Below are 19,496 nucleotides of genomic sequence, written 5' to 3' on the forward strand. Positions count from 1 at the left end.
ACAGTCATGCATATACCAAACATTCCACCACCAGTTACACCCATCTCAGCAACATACTCCTTAACTGTCCTTTCACCCCCCTCTTTGTTGCTCCCTTCCTTTTACCTAACTCATGCAATGGAATTTCTCATATTTACCAATGCTGGGACCAGGCAGTTACCACATTTTTAAGTTATCCAGATTCTTGTTACATAGTTTATACTAAGGAAGCCTCACAGTAGGGTAAATGAATTTAAACTTAATCTACAGACTTTTCCTCTTTATGAATTTATAGAATAACTTAATAATTAGTGTTTTCACTCTTGTTTGCCATCGCATGCCTTATTTCAGCACACTGCCACCTATATACCAAAATACTCCAATCCATTCTGGCCCAAGAACACTTCTTTTTTTCTTAGATGATTAGGCCCCAGGAGCTCAGAGCCTTTTACACTCCATCCTTCCATTTCTCTCCCCTTTTCCTCCACTTGTGACTGTTTTCTCATATTCAGTCTCTTCATTCATCCTCTCCATATATCCAAACTATTCCAATACACCCTACTCCCTCAAGAGGGTAGCCATGGCAACAGTCTTCATAACAGGTGAACTCCACTGCTGCTTCTTACCCTTTAACGCCTCACCCTTAACAGGCCACTGGCAGAGGGCAAGTCTAGCGCAGTGTTTCCAGAGGTTCCTACCTAATATTCCTACCGACTGCTTCTCTCTAATGCTCCTGCCCAATACTCTTACCAACTACTTCTAGAAAATTTTTCTACTTATAGCTCTGACAAATGCTCCTACCTACTACTACTACCTATTGCTCCTACCATTTTGCCAAAAGGCAGGGTTAGCACATAGCACTCGCCGCAAGACATCTACAGTGATGAAGAATGAGCTGTGTGAGTTAAGTGCTGTCAAGTGTTATGTATGACAAGAAGAGATTGTGTTTGTAAATAGAATGCCAGTAATCCACATGTGAGTGAGGCAGAAAGAAAAAACAGCTACCTGGGTCAGAAGAGTGCAGTTTGACAACACTGATGTTATGGCTCACTATGCAGCTGTCACTTGTCCTCCTGATACCCAGACGAGTAGTACTGGTAATGTACCTCACTGATCGTTGGCTGCATACCTACTGATCATGTCATACCATATATTGTCTTCAGGCATTTCATTTTTAACCTGTCTCAACACTTTTCTTTTGTATTCAGTGCCTAAGCCCTACATCCATACACAACTGTTGGAACAACTATGATATTAATGTACCCAACTTTTCCTTAAATGACTTCTCCTTTCACACATTCCTGAATGTATTCACTACTTAAGCCCCTTCTTCCCCTCCCTAGAATTCCCTTCAACCTACACAGTTACATTTGCAGTCAAATCCACTTCCAGGTATCAAATGCACTCCTTTCCTACAGGTATACCCCATTTTGACTTCCTTTCAAACCATTTTGTCTCATCTCCCTGCTGCATCTCATGACATTTTTTATTTTTATTTTTTATTCTCAACTCTCTCCCTTCTCACTAACAACCTGATTCTGGAGCTTCTCTCTTCAGTCTGTCACCATAGCCATATCATCTGCAAACAGCAACCAATCACCTTCTAGATACCAGTATGTCAGAAATCCACCCCCTTAAAAAAAAAAAAAAGTATTCACCTCCCTCACCACCCCAAACATTGATAGATTAGATAATCATGTGATATCAAGTGTCCTAGATGCAGACTCTCTTTCACTGAGAACCACTCACCCTGCACCCTTCCCAGTGGCACACGTGCTATGCTGTCCTGCACAAACTTGCACTGTATCTATGCATGGAACTTAAAATGTACATATTGTCTTGATAAACCTGAACCTATGGCTCACCCTCCATCCCCCTTTGGAACACCAACTATGGCACTTTGGGAGAAAATAGTCATTTGTGCACAACAGCTTTATGGATTTTCCCCTCAGACAGGTAATGCTTTGCTAGCTAGAATACTTCACATTCTGCTGAATGCATAGTGAAGGTTATCTTGGCTAGAATGAAATCTTATGTCTCGTCTGCAAAATATTTCTCCCCCCAGTCATGGTTTCATCAAAACTGCTTTGATGCCTATCAAACAGAACAGAGAGTAACAGGCCATGAAACTATTACCTTCCCTTGAATCTCACTCCACTTTCATGTGTCTCTGGAACCACTACAAAGCACACCATCCTATGAAGAAAAAAAAAGTGCTGGTTTGACTTCCATTAATAAATATCTCTGGTTCTTAACTAAGACCTCTCCAACTAATGTAGTTCAACCTTCCCTCCACTGTTCTAATAAAGTGTGAGGCATGCATGGTATTGAGCGAACTGGAGCAATATTGTACAAAGAGGGGCGATGTGTTGAGAACAGGCTGACCCAGGGCATATGAAGCAGTGTGAGAAAAAACAAAAAACTAATACATTAGGTCCACAGGAGGGCAACAAGGTGTGAGAATTGAGATTTCAGTAACGGAAAGGCTATACGCCTAAAGTTTCCCCACCCTGGAAGAAAGTAATAGTGACCTGATCACAACCATTAAGTTTTTTGAAATGAGCATGATGTGGACAGTGATAAATTCTTGGAGATATATAGGAAAAAAGAGGACATAACACAAAATTGAACAAGAATTTTAAGAAATATGTGGAGTACTTTTACAGTATAAGATTCTTCATTAAATGGATAAAAACAACTGAGAATGTGGTTAATGCAGACAGCATACAGATATCTAACAAGTTATATGATAGTAGAGAATGTTCAAAAGTAAGGGCCTCACGAGCATAAAGTTACCTCCCTAGACAGTACAAATAGGTAATTATAGAGATCTGTGGGGTTTATGTGATCCTAGGATCCTTTTTTTCAGTAATCTAGCAGCTCCTGCAGCTTCAAGTCTGCACCACAGACACATGATGCACTCATTTGAGGCGTGAGATTTTTCTTGCTGAAATGCTATGTTCCCTCAGTTGACAATGATACAGCCTAGCTAAAAACACCAACATCAGTATAGCGTCGGTGCCGGGCAAGAATCCAGTGCCTTCCTCTTGCACACACGAGACTTTGGCTGCCCTATTGACTAAAACAATGATCAGATAATTTTGTCATTCAGTTGTAGATAGAGATATTGTAGTATCATGATGTTTGAGGTAAGTCTGAATGGACAAAAACTGGAGGAAGTGAAGTGTTTTAGATCTCTGGGAGTGGATTTGGCAGTGGATGGAACCTTGGAAGCTGAAGTGAGTCACAGGGTTGGGGGGGGGGGGGGGGGGGCGAAGGTTCTGGAGCATTGAAAAATGTGTGGAAGGCAAGAACATTATCTCGGAAAGCAAAAATGGGTATGTTTGAAGAAATAGTGGTTCCAACAATGTCATGTGGTTGCAAGGTGTGGGCTATAGATAGAGTTGTGTGGAGAGGGTGGATGTATTGGAAATGAGATGTTTGAGGACAATATGTGGTGTGAGGTGGTTTGACCGAGTAAATAATGAAAGGGTAAGAGAGATGTGTGAAATAAAAAGAGTGTGGTTGAGAGAGCAGTAGAGGGTGTATTGAAATGGTTTGGTCACATGGAGAGAATGAGTGAGGAAAGATTGACAAAGAGGATATGTATGTCATAGGTGGAGGGAACGAGGAAAAGTGGGAGACCAAATTGGAGGTGGAAGGATGGAGTGAAAAAGATTTTGAGCGATCGGGGCCTGAACATGCAGGAGAGTGAATTGGAACGATGTGGTATACCGGGGTCGACGTGCTGTCAATGGATTGAACCAGGGTATGTGAAGCGTCTGGGGTAAACCATGGAAAGTTTTGTGAGGCCTGGATGTGGAAAGGGAGCTGTGGTTTCGGCGCATTACACATGACAGCTAGAGACTAAGTGTGAACGAATGTGGCCTGTTTTGTCTTTTCCTGGCGCTACCTCGCTTGGTGGGGAGGATGCTATTTCATGTGTGGCGGGGTGGCGACGAGAATGGATGAAAGCAGCAAATATGAATATGTGCGTGTGTATATATGTATATGTCTATATGTATATATATGTGTACGTTGAAATGTATATGTATGTATATGCTCGTGTATGGGCGTTCATGTATATACACGTGTATGGGCGTTCATGTATATACACGTATATGTGGGTGGGTTGGACCATTCCTTGTCTGTTTCCTTGCGCTTCCTCGCTGACGCGGGAGACGGCGATTAAGTATAATGGATAGTAAATAAACAGATATTCTTTCTCATGCATATTCGCCATTTCCTGCGTTAGCGAGGTAACGTTAAGAACAGAAGACTGTATCTTAGAGGGAATCTCTTCACTTGGCCCCTTTCCTTGTTCCTTTCTTTGAGAATAGTGAAAAACGGGAGGGGAGGGTTTCCAGACCCCCCCCCCCCCACATGTCTTTTCCCTCCCCTTTTAGTCGCCTTTTACAACAGGCAGGAAATACGTGGGAAGTAATTTCTCTCTCTCTCTCCTATTCCCATATATATATATATATATATATATATATATATATATATATATATATATATATATATATATATATATATATATATATATATATATATATGTGTGTGTGTGTGTGTGTGTGTGTGTGTGTTAAGTGTTCTAAGAAACACTATCGTCAATACCTTCGCTTGTTTAGATCCTGTATATCAACTAATTACGTATGAATGCACGGTTTTTATACCTTATGTAAACCTTTCGTAATCTGTATTTTACGTTGATATGGTCTTGTGTAATCTATATGTGCAATTGTAGTTATATTTATCATGGTGTCTAAGAATTTAATGACATGGTAACTGTAGTGGGCAAATTGCCGGTGAAGAAGAGGGTATGTGTTTAGTCGGCTTAGGGAACGCTACTGATAGTATATCAGAGACGGTCCTGGCGAGCTGAAATATTTCACCAGTTGTCCTTGCTGGTCGTGACGATTATCTTAGCTCGGAAGCTGTAACCCCACCCATTTTCTTTTTTTTTTTTTTTTTTTTTTGGTGTTGGTACATCTGATCATTCCAGACAGTTCACACAGGATTGTTGGTCTTGCTGAAGGGTGACCGACCGCAGGAGAATCCAATTCGGTCTGTGAGGCACTTGTAAGTTGTTTGTCTGTACCTTTTAAGAAAGTCACATTTTTTTGTCAAAATTCACTGTCTGGGGTAGTACGCCATCCCAGATCATGGGGTGTAACCCCACTAGGATGGTTACTGGGAAGCCATCCACTGAGTCCCCTGCAGGGGTTAACGGTGGTGATGACCGTAACATAAATTAAGAACAGCGCGCGTATAAATTTATGCAACTGGATCGACTACTTTGGCCTCTCTCGATCCCTTTCTGATAAGGAAAATTATTAATGGTCAGGCGGGAGCCGTTGAGATTTCCTAGGAAACTGGCAGATGGTAACCTCGTAAAGGTCAGATCGACGAATCGGTTGGCGGACCTTCTAAAGCTGAGGAAGTTCCATACTTATGATGTTACCTCGATTTCATTATCTATGAACTCGTTCAAGGGAGTTATCTTCTGTCCTGACTTCATGACTATGACGGGGGAGGACATCATAAAGGAATTATCGGACGCCGCCCCTTTCATAACCAAATTTGTCAATGGCGAACGACTCTGTACCCCTTTAATCTGTTTGGAAAATTGAAATTGCCTGAAATATTACAGTTGGATATATGAGATGTCAGGTTCGACCCTACATCTCGAACCCCTTGAGATATTACTAGTGCCAGCAATATGGTCACCCCGAGAAACCTTACCCTCGGCAATTTGTGGAAAAATGTGCCGGCCGTGATCACACTTGCGGACAGTTGCCCAGCAGAACAGTCGTTGTGCGTCAACTGCCCAGGCAGCCATCCAAGGTGGGACCGGGAGTGTCCCAGGTTCAGGTTTGAGGTCTGTTCGGTCGAGGCACTGAACTGCATCTCGTACAGTGAAGCCAGGAAGAGAGTTGTATCTCACCAGACTCCAAAGCCCAGTGAATCCCACGCTTCAGCGGTGAGGTGCAAACCTGTTATGTGCACAGCTTAAGACAACTATCTTCCCTGTTTTGTCCGATGATTAGTTACTAAACCTATCGAAACATTGACTCGACTAATGACATGTTGTTGGTTGGTATACCTGAATAGTTGGAAGTTTAAAGTTTCATTCGGTTAAATGTTTTGAAACGTTCGAGCAGGGTCACTTCATGATTTGGAAACTTAACTGCTGTCCATAGAGAAGTTTTTAGTAGAATATGTAGTTTATTGATTAAGGGAATACCATAATTCCTTATTTTAATCCAAAGGAAAGTACTTCATTTGCAGTTGTTACTTAAATTATGAACAATTCGTCTACATGAACTTCAAACCCCAACAATAGAAAAATGATAGTATTCATTATTTTAGGACTTAATTCACTGGTTCAGTTTTAAATTTACTGTCAGTATGATTGAAAGTAAATTTATTATGGGTAAGACTAAAAGTTACACAATTCAATATCAGAATTATTAGTTACATATTAGGTCTGGTAGACTTTATATAAACGGTCATTAGTTATATGAAACTATTTCAGAAAACTGTAATGATTACTAAGAAGCCATTGAAGCTTGCAACCAGCAGCTCCAGTACGTGGTACAGCATGTCAGCATTGCCCTGTTACTGATCTCAAAATGTGAGTATACTTTTTGTCAGTTTTCGTATTTAAACTAAGTAAATACAGTTTTAGAGTGTCAAATGCATTATCATTTCAAACCAGTAGTTGGATACAAAGTTGTGAGATACAGGAATAAAAAGGGCAATCCCTGGTAGACAGATTAGAAACGCTGTGGAAGAAAAGGTTATATGGTAGATTGCTCAAAAGGAATGTACTAATGGAAGTTCAGCAAAAGAGAAGGGAAGAATACAAAATATGTAAGCGGAGTGTTAAGAAGCTGATACATGAAAGCAAAGAAAGAGAAGATGAACATTTTGGAAGAAAGTTAAGTGAAAAGTTTTGGTGTTATAAGAAACTATACTGGAAAAGGGTGAAAAGGGAAAGAGGTGGATGTAAGGGTGGAAATGTTATGTGAGAAGTAAGGAATGGGAATGGCTGAATCAAAAGAAGTGAAAGGAAGATGGAAAGAGTATTTTGAAGTGAAGAGTTTGGGAGAAGGAGAGGCAGCGGTTGTTACATCATGGGTATGGAGGATGGAAGAGTTTATAAGCACAAGGGTCTATAGCAAAAAGGGAGGTAAGAAAGGCATTAATGAGGCTGAAGGTAGGAAAGGTATCTGGAGTGGATGGGTTTATGGCTGAAATGGAGAAGTATGGAATAAGTGATAGGTGCATCTTGTATGTAACTTATCATTGAAACAGAAGGTTGTTCCTGAGGATTGGGTGAAAGTTGTTTTGTTCTTTTATTCAAAGGAAAATGTGTTAAGGATGTATGTAGCATTTACAGGGGAATAAGTCTGTTAAGTATATCAGGAAAAGTGTATGCAAGAATATTAATTGATAGAGTGATGACAGTGACTGAATGCAGAATAAGTGAAGATCAAGGGGGTTTTAGGAAAGGTTGGGCATGTGTGAATCAGACTTTTGTGGTAAAGATGATCGTGGAAATGTATTTTGCGAAAGGTAAAAAGTTGTATGCAGCTTTTGTTGATCTGGAGAAAACATATGATGGAGTCAAGTGGAATGCTTTGTGGGATGTGTTAAGGATACTTGGTATAGGAGGACAACTATTGGATGGTCTGAAAGCCTTCTACAGAGGAGCAAATGCTGATGTGAGAGTGGATGGAGAGCTGAAAGTTTTGGGATACATGTAGATGTGAGGCAGGGCTGTGTGATGTCACTTTAGCTTTTTTATTTATATATTTCCATACATATTCTCCATTTCCCACATTAGTGAAGTAGCATTAAGAACAGAACTGAGCCTTTGAGGGAATATTTTCAATTGGCCCCCTTCTCTGTTCCTTCTTTTGGAAAAAAAATGGGAGGGGAGGATTTTCAGCCCCCCACTCCCTCCCCTTTTAGTCACCTTTTACAAAATGCAGGGAATGCGTGAGAAGGATTCTTTCTCACCTATCCTTAGGGATAATATATGTACAGAGCAGATTGGGAAGAGCAGTGTGGTTTCAGAAGTGGTAGAGGATGTGTGGATCAGGAGTTTGTTTTGAAGAAAGTGTGTGAGAAATACTCAGAAAATCAGATGGATTTGTATGTAGCTTTTATGGATCTGGAGAAGGCATATGATAGGGTGGATAGACATGCTTTGTGGAAGGTTTTAAGAGTATATGATGTGGGAGGTAAGTTGCAAGAAGTAGTGAAAAGTTACTACCAAGGTTGTAAGGTACGTGTGCGAGTAGAAAGAAAGGAAAGTGATTGGGTCCCAGTAAATGTCGATTTGTTGCAGGGGTGTGTGATGTCTCCATGGTGTTTGTTTATGGATGTGGTGGTTAGGGAGGTGAATGCCAGAGTTTTGGAGAAAGGGGCAAGTATGCAGTCTGTTATGGATGAGAGGGCTTAGGAAGTGTCAATTGTTGTTTGCTGATGGTACAGCACTGGTGGCTGATTTGGGTGAGAAATTGCAGATGTTGGTGACTAAGTTTGGTAAAGTGTGTGAAAGAAGAAAGTTGAGAGTAAATGTGAATAAGAGCAAGGTTATTAGGTTCAGTAGGATTGAGTGACAAGTTAATTGGGAGGTAAGTTTGAATGGATAAAAACTGGAGGAAGTAAAGTGTTTTAGATATCTTGGAGTGGACTTAGCAGTGGATGGAACCATGGAAGCAAAGGTTCTGGGAGCATTGAAGAAGGTGTGGAAGGCAAGAACATTCTCTCGAAAAGCAAAGATAGGTATGTTTGAAGGAGTAGTGGTTCCAACAATATTATATGGTTGTGAGGCATGGGCTGTAGATAGGGTTGTGTGGAGGGGGGTGGATGTGTTGGAAATGAAATGTTTGAGGACAATATGTGATGTGAGGTGGTTTGATTAAATAATGAAAGGGTAAGAGAGTTGTGTGGTAATAAAGAGTGTAGTTGAGAGAGCAGAAGAGGGTGTGTTGTAATGGTTTGGACACATGGAGGGAATGAATGAGGAAAGATTATGACAAAGAGGATATATGTGTCAGAGGTGGAGGGAAGAAGGAGAAGCAGGAGACCAAATTGGAGGTGGAAGGATGGAGTGAAAAAGATTTTTAGCGATCGGGGCCTGAACATACAGGAGGGTGAAAGGCGTGCAAGGAATAGAGTGAATTGGAACGATGTGGTATACCAGGGTTAACATGCTGTCAATGGATTGAACCAGGGGATGTGAAGTGTCTAGGGTAAACCATGGAAAAGTCTGTGGGGCATGGATGTGGAAAGGGAGCTGTGGTTTTGGTGCTTTACACATGACAGCTTGAGACTGAGTGTGAATGAATGACCTTTTTTTGTTTGTTCCTGGTGCTGCCTTGTGGGAGGGGGGCGAATACTATTTCGTGTGTGGTGGGGCTGGCAATGGAAATGGATGAAGGCAGCAAGTATGGATATGTACATGTCTATATATGTATATATTGAAATGTATATGTATATGTGGGTGTGGGCGTTTATGTATGTACATGTCTGTGTGGGGTTGTTGGGCCATTCTTTCGTCTGTTTCCTTGCGCTACCTTGCAAATGCAGGAGACCGGTTCAGTATAATGATAATGATGTGTTAATGATGACACTGAGTGAGGAAAGATTGACAAAGGGGATATATGTGTCAGAGGTGGAGGGAAGAATGAGAAGCTGGAGACCAAATTGGAGGTGGAACGGTGGAGTGAAACAGATTTTGAGTGATTGGGGGCTATACATAAAGGATGGTGAAAAGTGTGCAAGGAATAGAGTAGATTGGAACGATGTGGTATACCGGGATCGATGTGCTGTCAGTAGATTGAACCAGGGCATGTGAAGCCATCTTGGGTAAACAATGGAAAGGTCTGTAGGGCCTGGATGTGGAAAGGGAGCTATGGTTTAATTGCATTACACATGGCATGTAGAGACTGAGTGTGAATGAATGTGGCCTTTTTTGTCTTTTCCTGGAAGGGGGGGGTGGAGGGGGGGATGCTATTTTCTGTTTGGTGGGGTGGCGACAGGAAAGGAAGATGGCAGGAAGTATGGATATGTATATGTGTATATGTTTGTGTATATACATTGAAATTATGTATATATGCATATGCGCGTGTTTGGGCGTTTATGTATATACGTGTGTATATGAGCGGGTCAGGCCATTCCTCATCAGTTTCCTTGCCCTACCTTGCTAATGAGGGAGATGACGGTTAATTATAATATGGTATAGATTGTTTTTTTTCATACTATACACCATTTCCTGTGTTAGCGAGGTAGCATTAAGAACAGAGGCCTGAGCCATTGAGGGAATATCCTCACTTGGCCCCCTGCTCTGTTCCTTCTTTTGGAAAATTAAAAACGAGAGGGGAGGATTTCCAGCCCCCCACTCCCTTCCCTTTTAGTTGCCTTCTCCAACACGCAGGGAATACGATTCTTTCTCCCCTATCCCCAGGGATAATAATTATAGATAATTTTATTCTACATTTATTTATTTTACTTTGTCGCTATCTCCCGCGTTAGCGAGGTAGCGCAAGGAAACAAACGAAAGAATGGCTCAACCCACCCACATACACATGTGTATACATACATGTCCATACATGCAAATATACATACCTATACATCTCAATGTATACATATATATACACACACAGACTTTTTTCTTTTAAACTATTCGCCATTTCCTGCGTTAGTGAGGTAGCGTTAAGAACAGAGGACTGGGCCTTTGTGGAATATCCTCACCTGGCCCCCCTCTGTTCCTCCACATACACACACAGACATATACATATATACACATGTGCATAATTCATACTGTCTGCCTTTATTCATTTCCATCGCCACCCTGCCACACATGAAATAAAAACCCCTTCCCCCCGCATGTGCGCGAGGTAGCGATAGGAAAAGACAACAAAGGCCACATTCATTCACACTCAGTCTCTAGCTGTCATGTATAATGCACCGAAACCACAGCTCCCTTTCCACATCCAGGCCCCACAAAACTTTCCATGGTTTACCCCAGACGCCTCATACGCTCTGGTTCAATCCATTGACAGCACGTCAACCCCGGTATACCACATCGTTCCAATTCACTCTATTCCTTGCACACCTTTCACCCTCCTACATGTTCAGGCCCCAATCACTCAAAATCTTTTTCACTCCATCTTTCCACCTCCAATCTGGTCTCCCACGTCTCCTCGTTCCCTCCACCTCTGACGCATATGTCCTCTTTGTCAATCTTTCCTCACTCATTCTCTCCATGTGACCAAACCATTTCAAAACACCCTCTTCTGCTCTCTCAACCACACTCTTTTTATTACCACACATCTCTCTTACCCTATTATTACTTACTCGATCAAACCATCTCACACCACATATTGTCCTCAAACATCTCATTTCCAGTACATCCACCCTCCTCCACACAACTCTATCTATAGTTCACACCTCGCAACCATATAACATTGTTGGAACCACTATTCCTTCAAACATACCCATTTTTGCTTTGCGAGATAATGTTCTCGACTTCCACACATTCTTCAATGCTCCCAGAACCTTCACCTACTCCCCCACCGTATGATTCACTTCCGCTTTCATGGTTCCATCGGCTGCCAAATCAACTCCCAGATATCTAAAACACTTCACTTCCTCCAGTTTTTCTCCATTCAAACTTACCTCCCAATTGACTTGTCCCTCTACCCTACTGTACCTAATAATCTTCACATTTACTCTCAGCTTTCTTCTTTCACATACTTTACCAAACTCAGTCACCAGCTTCTGCAGTTTCTCACCCGAATCAGCCACCAGCGCTGTATCATCAGCGAACAACAACTGACTCACTTCCCAAGCTCTCTCATCCACAACAGACTGCATACTTGCCCCTCTTTCCAAAACTCTTGGATTCACCTCCCTAACAACCCTATCCATAAACAAATTAAACAACCATGGAGACATCACACACCCCTGCTGCAAACCACCATTCATAGAGAACCAATCACTTTCCTCTCTTCTTATACGTACACATGCCTTACATCCTCGATAAAAACTTTTCACTGCTTCTAACAATTTGGCCCCACACCTTATATTCTTAATACCTTCCACAGAGCATCTCTATCAACTCTATCATATGCCTTCTCCAGATCCATAAATGCTACATACAAATCCATTTGCTTTTCTAAGTATTTCTCACACATTCTTCAAAGCAAACACCTGATCCACACATCCTCTACCACTTCTGAAACCACACTGCTCTTCCCCAATCTGATGCTCTGTACATGCCTTCACCCTCTCAATCAATACCCTCCCATATAATTTACCAGGAATACTCAACAAACATCCTCCGTAATTTGAGCACTCACTTTTGTCCCCTTTGCCTTTGTACAGTGGCACTATGCAAGCATTCCACCAATCCTCAGGCACCTCACCATGAGTCATTTATTTTATTTTTATTTTGCTTTGTCGCTGTCTCCCGCGTTTGCGAGGTAGCGCAAGGAAACAGACGAAAGAAATGGCCAAACCCACCCCCATACACACGTATATACATACACGTCCACACACGCAAATATACATACCTATACATTTCAATGTACACATATATATATACACACAGACACATACATATATACCCATGCACACAATTCACACTGCCTTTATTCATTCCCATCGCCACCTCGCCACACATGGAATACCATCCCCCTCCCCCCTCATGTGCGAGGTAGCGCTAGGAAAAGACAACAAAGGCCCCATTCGTTCACGCTCAGTCTCTAGCTGTCATGCAATAATGCCCGAAACCACAGCTCCCTTTCCACATCCAGGCCCCACACAACTTTCCATGGTTTACCCCAGACGCTTCACATGCCCTGATTCAATCCACTGACAGCACGTCAACCCCGGTATACCACATTGATCCAATTCACTCTATTCCTTGCCCGCCTTTCTCCCTCCTGCATGTTCAGGCCCCGATCACTCAAAATCTTTTTCACTCCATCTTTCCACCTCCAATTTGGTCTCCCACTTCTCGTTCCCTCCACCTCCGACACATATATCCTCTTTGTCAATCTTTCCTCACTCATTCTCTCCATGTGCCCAAACCATTTCAAAACACCCTCTTCTGCTCTCTCAACCACGCTCTTTTTATTTCCACACATCTCTCTTACCCTTACATTACTTACTCGATCAAACCACCTCACACCACACATTGTCCTCAAACATCTCATTTCCAGCACATCCACCCTCCTGCGCACAACTCTATCCATAGTCCACGCCTCGGAACCATACAACATTGTTGGAACCACTATTCCTTCAAACATACCCATTTTTGCTTTCCGAGATAATGTTCTCGACTTCCACACATTCTTCAAGGCTCCCAGGATTTTCGCCCCCTTCCCTACCCTATGATTCACTTCCGCTTCCATGGTTCCATCTGCTGCCAGATCCACTCCCAGATATCTAAAACACTTTACTTCCTCCAGTTTTTCTCCATTCAAACTTACCTCCCAATTGACTTGACCCTCAACCCTACTGTACCTAATAACCTTGCTCTTATTCACATTTACTCTTAAACTTTCTTCTTTCACACACTTTACCAAACTCAGTCACCAGCTTCTGCAGTTTCTCACATGAATCAGCCACCAGCGCTGTATCATCAGCGAACAACAACTGACTCACTTCCCAAGCTCTCTCATCCACAACAGACTTCATACTTGCCCCTCTTTCCAAAACTCTTGCATTCACCTCCCTAACAACCCCATCCATAAACAAATTAAACAACCATGGAGACATCACACACCCCTGCTGCAAACCTACGTTCACTGAGAACCAGTCACTTTCCTCTCTTCCTACATGTACACATGCCTTACATCCTCAATAAAAACTTTTCACTGCTTCTAACAACTTGCCTCCCACACTATATATTCTTAGTACCTTCCACAGAGCATCTCTATCATAAGCCTTCTCCAGATCCATAAATGCTACATACAAATCCATTTGCTTTTCTAAGTATTTCTCACATACACATACACTAAATAACCTTACCAACCAGTCAACAATACAGTCACCCCCTTTTTTAATAAATTCCTCTGCAATACCATCCAAACCCGCTGCTTTGCTGGCATTCATTTTCCGCGTAGCTTTTACTACCTCTTCTCTGTTTACCAAATCATTCTTCCTAACCCTCTCACTTTGCACACCACCTTGACCAAAACACCTTATATCTGCAACTCTATCATCAAACACACTCAACAAACCTTCAAAATACTCACTCCATCTCCTTCTCACACCACCACTACTTATCACCTCCCCATTAGCCCCCTTCACTGAAGGTCCCATTAGTTCACTTGTCTTACGCACTTTATTTACCTCCTTCCAAAACATATTTATATATATTATGTTTATTTTTTTTATTATACTTTGTCGCTGTCTTCTGTGATAGTGAGGTAGCATAATGAAGCAGACGAAAGAATGGCCCACCCCACCCACATACACATGTATATACATACATGTCCACACACGCAAATATACATGCCTATACATTTCAACATATACATATATGTACACAGACATATACATATATACACATGTACATAATTCATACTTGCTGCCTTTATTCATTTCTGTTGCCACCCCGCCACACATGAAATGACACCCCTCTGCCCTCGCACGCTTGCGGGTAGTGCTAGGAAAAGACAACAAAGGCCACATTCGTTGACACTCAGTCTCTAGCTGTCATGTATAATACAACGAAACCACAGCTCCCTTTCCACATCCAGGCCCCACAAAACTTTCCATGGTTTATCCCAGATGCTTCATATGCCCTGATTCAATCCATTGATAGTATGTTGACCCCGTTATACCATATCATTCTAATTCAATCTATTCCTTGCATGCCTTTCACCACTATTCCTTCAAACACACCCATTTTTGCTTGAAGAGATGATGTTCTCGCCTTCCACACATTCTTCAACGCTTCCAGAACCTTCACCTCCTCCCCCACACTGTGACTCACTTACCCTTCCATGGTTCCATCCGCTGCCAAATCCACTCTCAGATATCTAAAAACTTCACTTCATGTTTTTCTCCTTTCAAACTTATCTCCCAATTGACTTGTCCCTCAACCCTACTGTACCTAATAACCTTGCTCTTATTCACATTTACTCTCAGCTTTCTTCTTTCACATACTTTACCAAACTCAGTCACCAGCTTCTGCAGTTTCTCACTTGAATCAGCCACCAGCACTGCATCATCAGCAAACAGCAGCTGACTCACTTCCCAAGCTCTGTCATCCACAACAGACTGCATACTTGCCCCTCTCTCCAAAACTCTTGCATTCACCTCCCTAACAACCCCATCCATGAACATATTAAACAAACGTAGAGACATCATGCACCCCTGCCGCAAACTAATATTCGCTGGGTCCAATCACTTTCCTCTCTTCCTACTCGTACATATACCTTACATCCTCAATAAAGACTTCACCGCTTCTAGCAATTTGCCTCACACACCACATACTCTTAATACCTTCTGGAGAGTATCTCTATCAACTCTATCTTATGCCTTCTCCAAATCCATAAATGCTACATACAAATCCATTTGTTTTCTAAGTATTTCTCATATACATTCCTCAAAGCAAACACCTGATCCACACATCCTCTACCACTTCTGAAACCACAGTGCTCTCTCCCAATCTGATGCTCTGTACGTGCCTTCACCCTCTCAATCAATACCCTCCCATATAATTTCCAAGGAATACTCAACAAACTTATACCTTTGTAGTTTGGACAGTCACCTTTATCCCCTTTGCCTTTGCACAATGGCATTATGCATGCATTCCACCAGTCCTCAGGCACTTCACGATGAGCCATACATACATTGAATATCCTCACCAACCAGGCAACAACACAATCATCCCCCTTTTTAATAAATTCCACTGCAATACCATCCAAACCCGCCCCCTTGCCGGCTTTCATCTTCCGCAAAGCTTTCACTGCCTCTTGTCTCTTTCAGGGTTCCCATGCCACCGGGAAAAATGGGAAAAACCCAGGAATTTTATTTGAGGTGCTCCCGGCTAGGAAAAGGCCTGGAAAACGCGTAAAATTGAAAATGTCCAGGAAAACCCCTTGAAACAGAAGTTAGGAAAAGGTTACTTCCCTTGGGCCTCATTCGTCCCACACTTTCGTACCCTGAATATACTTTATTGCTACATTGCGGCGTTTTTGTGGGGCGAGTTGTATGGTACGAATTGAACTGAAATCGCGGTCTTGATAGCACTTGCTCACATCTGTTATGGAGTAATGAAAGCAATGGTTAATAACGATCGTGATGGCCAATTTTTTGAAAAAACGTGCTTCGCATATGCCAAGTCAACTCTTATTGACTCAGATTGGGTTAAAGTCTTTTTTTTATAAATGTTATAAATGTGTTCAATAGAACAAATACAAACCAATGATCAGTGTTATCCAGATGGTTTGTCCATTGAAGTCCATTTAAGATTAAGTGGGCTGCAAACCCTGTAGAAAATATCCTGGAAAACATTTACAGATCCTGGAAATATCCTGGCAAAAGCCTTGAATCTTATGTCAGTAAAAGAGTGGGAACCCTGCTCTTTACCAGACCATTCTCACTTCGCACACCAACTCAACCAAATCAGCCTATATCAACTGCTCTTATCATCTAACACATTCAACATATCTTCAAAATACTCACTTCATCTCTTCTCACATCACCACTACTTGTTATTACCTCCCAATTAGCCCCTATAACCGATGTTCCCATTTGTTCTCATGTCTTAGCCACTTTATTTACCACCTTCCAGAATATCTTTTTATTCTCCCTAAAATTTAATGATACTCTCTCACCCCAACTCTCATTTGCCCCCTGTTTCACCTCTTGCATCTTTCTCTTGACCTCCTCCCTCTTTCTTTTATACATCTAGTCATTTGCACTATTTCCCTGCAAAAATCGTCCAAATGCCTCTCTCTTTCACTAGTAATCTTACTTCTTCATCCCACCACTCACTACCTTTTCTAATCTGCCCACTGCTTCCCTAAATACATCCCATTCCTCCCTCACTCCCCTTACGTCCTTTGCACTCAGTCTTTCCTGGTATTTCCTCGCACAAGTCTTCTTACCAAGCTCACATACTCTTACCACTCTCTTCACCCCAACATTCTTCTTTTCTGAAAACCTCTACAAATCTTCACCGTCGCCTCCACAAGATAATGATCAGACTTCCCTCCAGTTTCACCTCTCAGCACATTAACATCCAAAAGTCTCTCTTTCACGTGCCTATCAATTAACAGGTAATCCAATAATGCTCTCTTGCCATCTCTCCTACTTACATACATATTCTTATGTATATCTCTTTTTTTAAACCAGGTATTCCCAATCACCAGTCCTTTTCCAGCACACAAATCTACAACTTCACCATTTCCATTTACAACACTGAGCACCCCAAGGTCACCAATTATTCCCTCAACTGCCACATTACTCACCTTGGCATTCAAATCACCCATCACTATAACCCGGTCTCGTTCATCAAAACTCCTAACACACTCACTCAGCTGCTCCCAAAACACTTGCCTCTCATGATCTTTCTTCTCCTGTTTCAGGAGTAGTGCTGCTCCTTCCTTTGTTCTTGCCCTCTCACCGACCCCTGACTATACTTCTAAAACATTCCCAAACCACTCTTCCCCTTTACCCTTGAGTTTCGTTTCACTCGGAGCCAAAACATCCACGTTCCTTTCCTCAAACATACTACTTGTCTCTCCTTTTTTCTCATCTTGGTTACGTCCACTTACATTTAGACACCCCAATCTGAGCCATCGAGGAGGATGAGCACTCTCCGCGTGACTCCTTCTTCTGTTTCCCCTTTTAGAAAGTTAAACTTCAAGGAGGGGAGGGTTTCTAGCCCCCCACTCCCATCCCCTTTAGTCGCCTTCTACGACACGCTGGGAATGCGTGGAAAGTATTCTTTCTCCCCTATAGGCGCGAGAAAGAGAGACTTTTGGATGTTAATGTGCTGAGAGGTGCAACTGGAGGGATGTCTGATCATTATCTTGTGGAGGCAAAGGTGAAGATTTGTAGAGGTTTTCAGAAAAGAAGAGAGAAAGTTGGGGTGAAGAGAGTGGTGAGAGTAAGTGAGCTTAGGAAGGAGACTTGTGTGAGGAAGTACCAGGAGAGACTGTGTACAGAATAGAAAAAGGTGAGAACAAAGGAGGTAAGGGGAGTGGGGGAGGAATGGGATGTATTTAGGGAAGCAGTAATGGCTTGTGCAAAAGATGCCTGTGGCATGAGAAGCAAGGGAGGTGGGCAGATTAGAAAGGGTAGTGAATGGTGGGATGAAGAAGTAAGATTATTAGTGAAAGAGAAGAGAGAGGCATTTGGATGATTTTTGCAGTGAAATGATGCAAATGAGTGGGAGATGTATAAAAGAAAGAGGCAGGAGGTCAAGAGAAAGGTGCAAGAGGTGAAAAAGAGGGCAAATGAGAGTTGGAATGAGAGAGTATCATTAAGTTTTAGGGAGAACAAAAAGATGTTTTGGAAGGAGGTAAATAAAGTGCATAAGACAAACGAACAAATGGGAACTTCAGTGAAGGGGGCTAATGGGGAGGTGATAACAAGTAGTGGTGATGTGAGAAGGCCATGGAGTTAGTATTTTGAAGGTTTGTTCAATGTATTTGATGATAATGTGGCAGATATAGGGTGTTTTGGTCGAGGTGGTGTGCAAAGTGAGAGGGTTAGGGAGAATGATTTGGTAAACAGAGAAGAGGTAGTAAAAGCTTTGTGGAAAATGAAAGCCGGCAAGGCATTGGGTTTGGATGGTATTGCAGTAGAATTTATTAAAAAAGGGGATGACTGTATTGTTGACTGGTTGTTAAGGTTAATGGGAACTTCAGTGAAGGGGGCTAATGGGGAGGTGATAACAAGTAGTGGTGATGTGAGAAGGCCATGGAGTTAGTATTTTGAAGGTTTGTTCAATGTATTTGATGATAATGTGGCAGATATAGGGTGTTTTGGTCGAGGTGGTGTGCAAAGTGAGAGGGTTAGGGAGAATGATTTGGTAAACAGAGAAGAGGTAGTAAAAGCTTTGTGGAAAATGAAAGCCGGCAAGGCATTGGGTTTGGATGGTATTGCAGTAGAATTTATTAAAAAAGGGGATGACTGTATTGTTGACTGGTTGTTAAGGTTATTTAATGTATGTATGACTCATGATGAGGTGCCTGAGGATTGGCGGAGTGCTTGCATAGTGTCATTGTACAAAGGCAAAGGGGATGAAAGTGAGTGCTCAAATTACAGAGGTATAAGTTTGTTGAATATTCCTGGGAAATTATATGGGAGGGTATTGATTGAGAGGGTGAAGGCATGTACAGGGCATCAGATTGGGGAAGAGCAGTGTGGTTTCAGAAGTGGTAGAGTATGTGTGGATCGGGTGTTTGCTTTGAAGAATGTATGCGAGAAATACTTAGAAAAGCAAATGGATTTGTACGTAGCATTTATGG

General features: G+C 42.1%; 1 protein-coding gene across 2 annotated transcripts in view; it reads left to right on the forward strand.

The window, feature by feature from the left end:
* The first annotated feature begins 4,904 nt into the window (after positions 1-4,904).
* LOC139757901 (electron transfer flavoprotein beta subunit lysine methyltransferase-like) overlaps positions 4,905-19,496 on the forward strand; it is a 251,269-nt gene continuing 236,677 nt past the window's right edge. Inside the window, exons 1-2 of one of the 2 annotated variants that reach the window (XM_071678839.1) lie at positions 4,905-5,061; positions 6,518-6,616. The gene's annotated coding sequence lies outside the window, so the exon portion shown is untranslated. Of the gene's footprint in view, positions 5,062-5,801; positions 5,963-6,517; positions 6,617-19,496 lie in introns of those variants that run through there. The other variant, XM_071678838.1, reaches the window with a different exon arrangement.

This window comes from Panulirus ornatus, chromosome 28 (assembly GCF_036320965.1).
Source record: "Panulirus ornatus isolate Po-2019 chromosome 28, ASM3632096v1, whole genome shotgun sequence".
In the NCBI taxonomy this organism is placed as follows: Eukaryota; Metazoa; Arthropoda; class Malacostraca; order Decapoda; family Palinuridae; genus Panulirus; species Panulirus ornatus.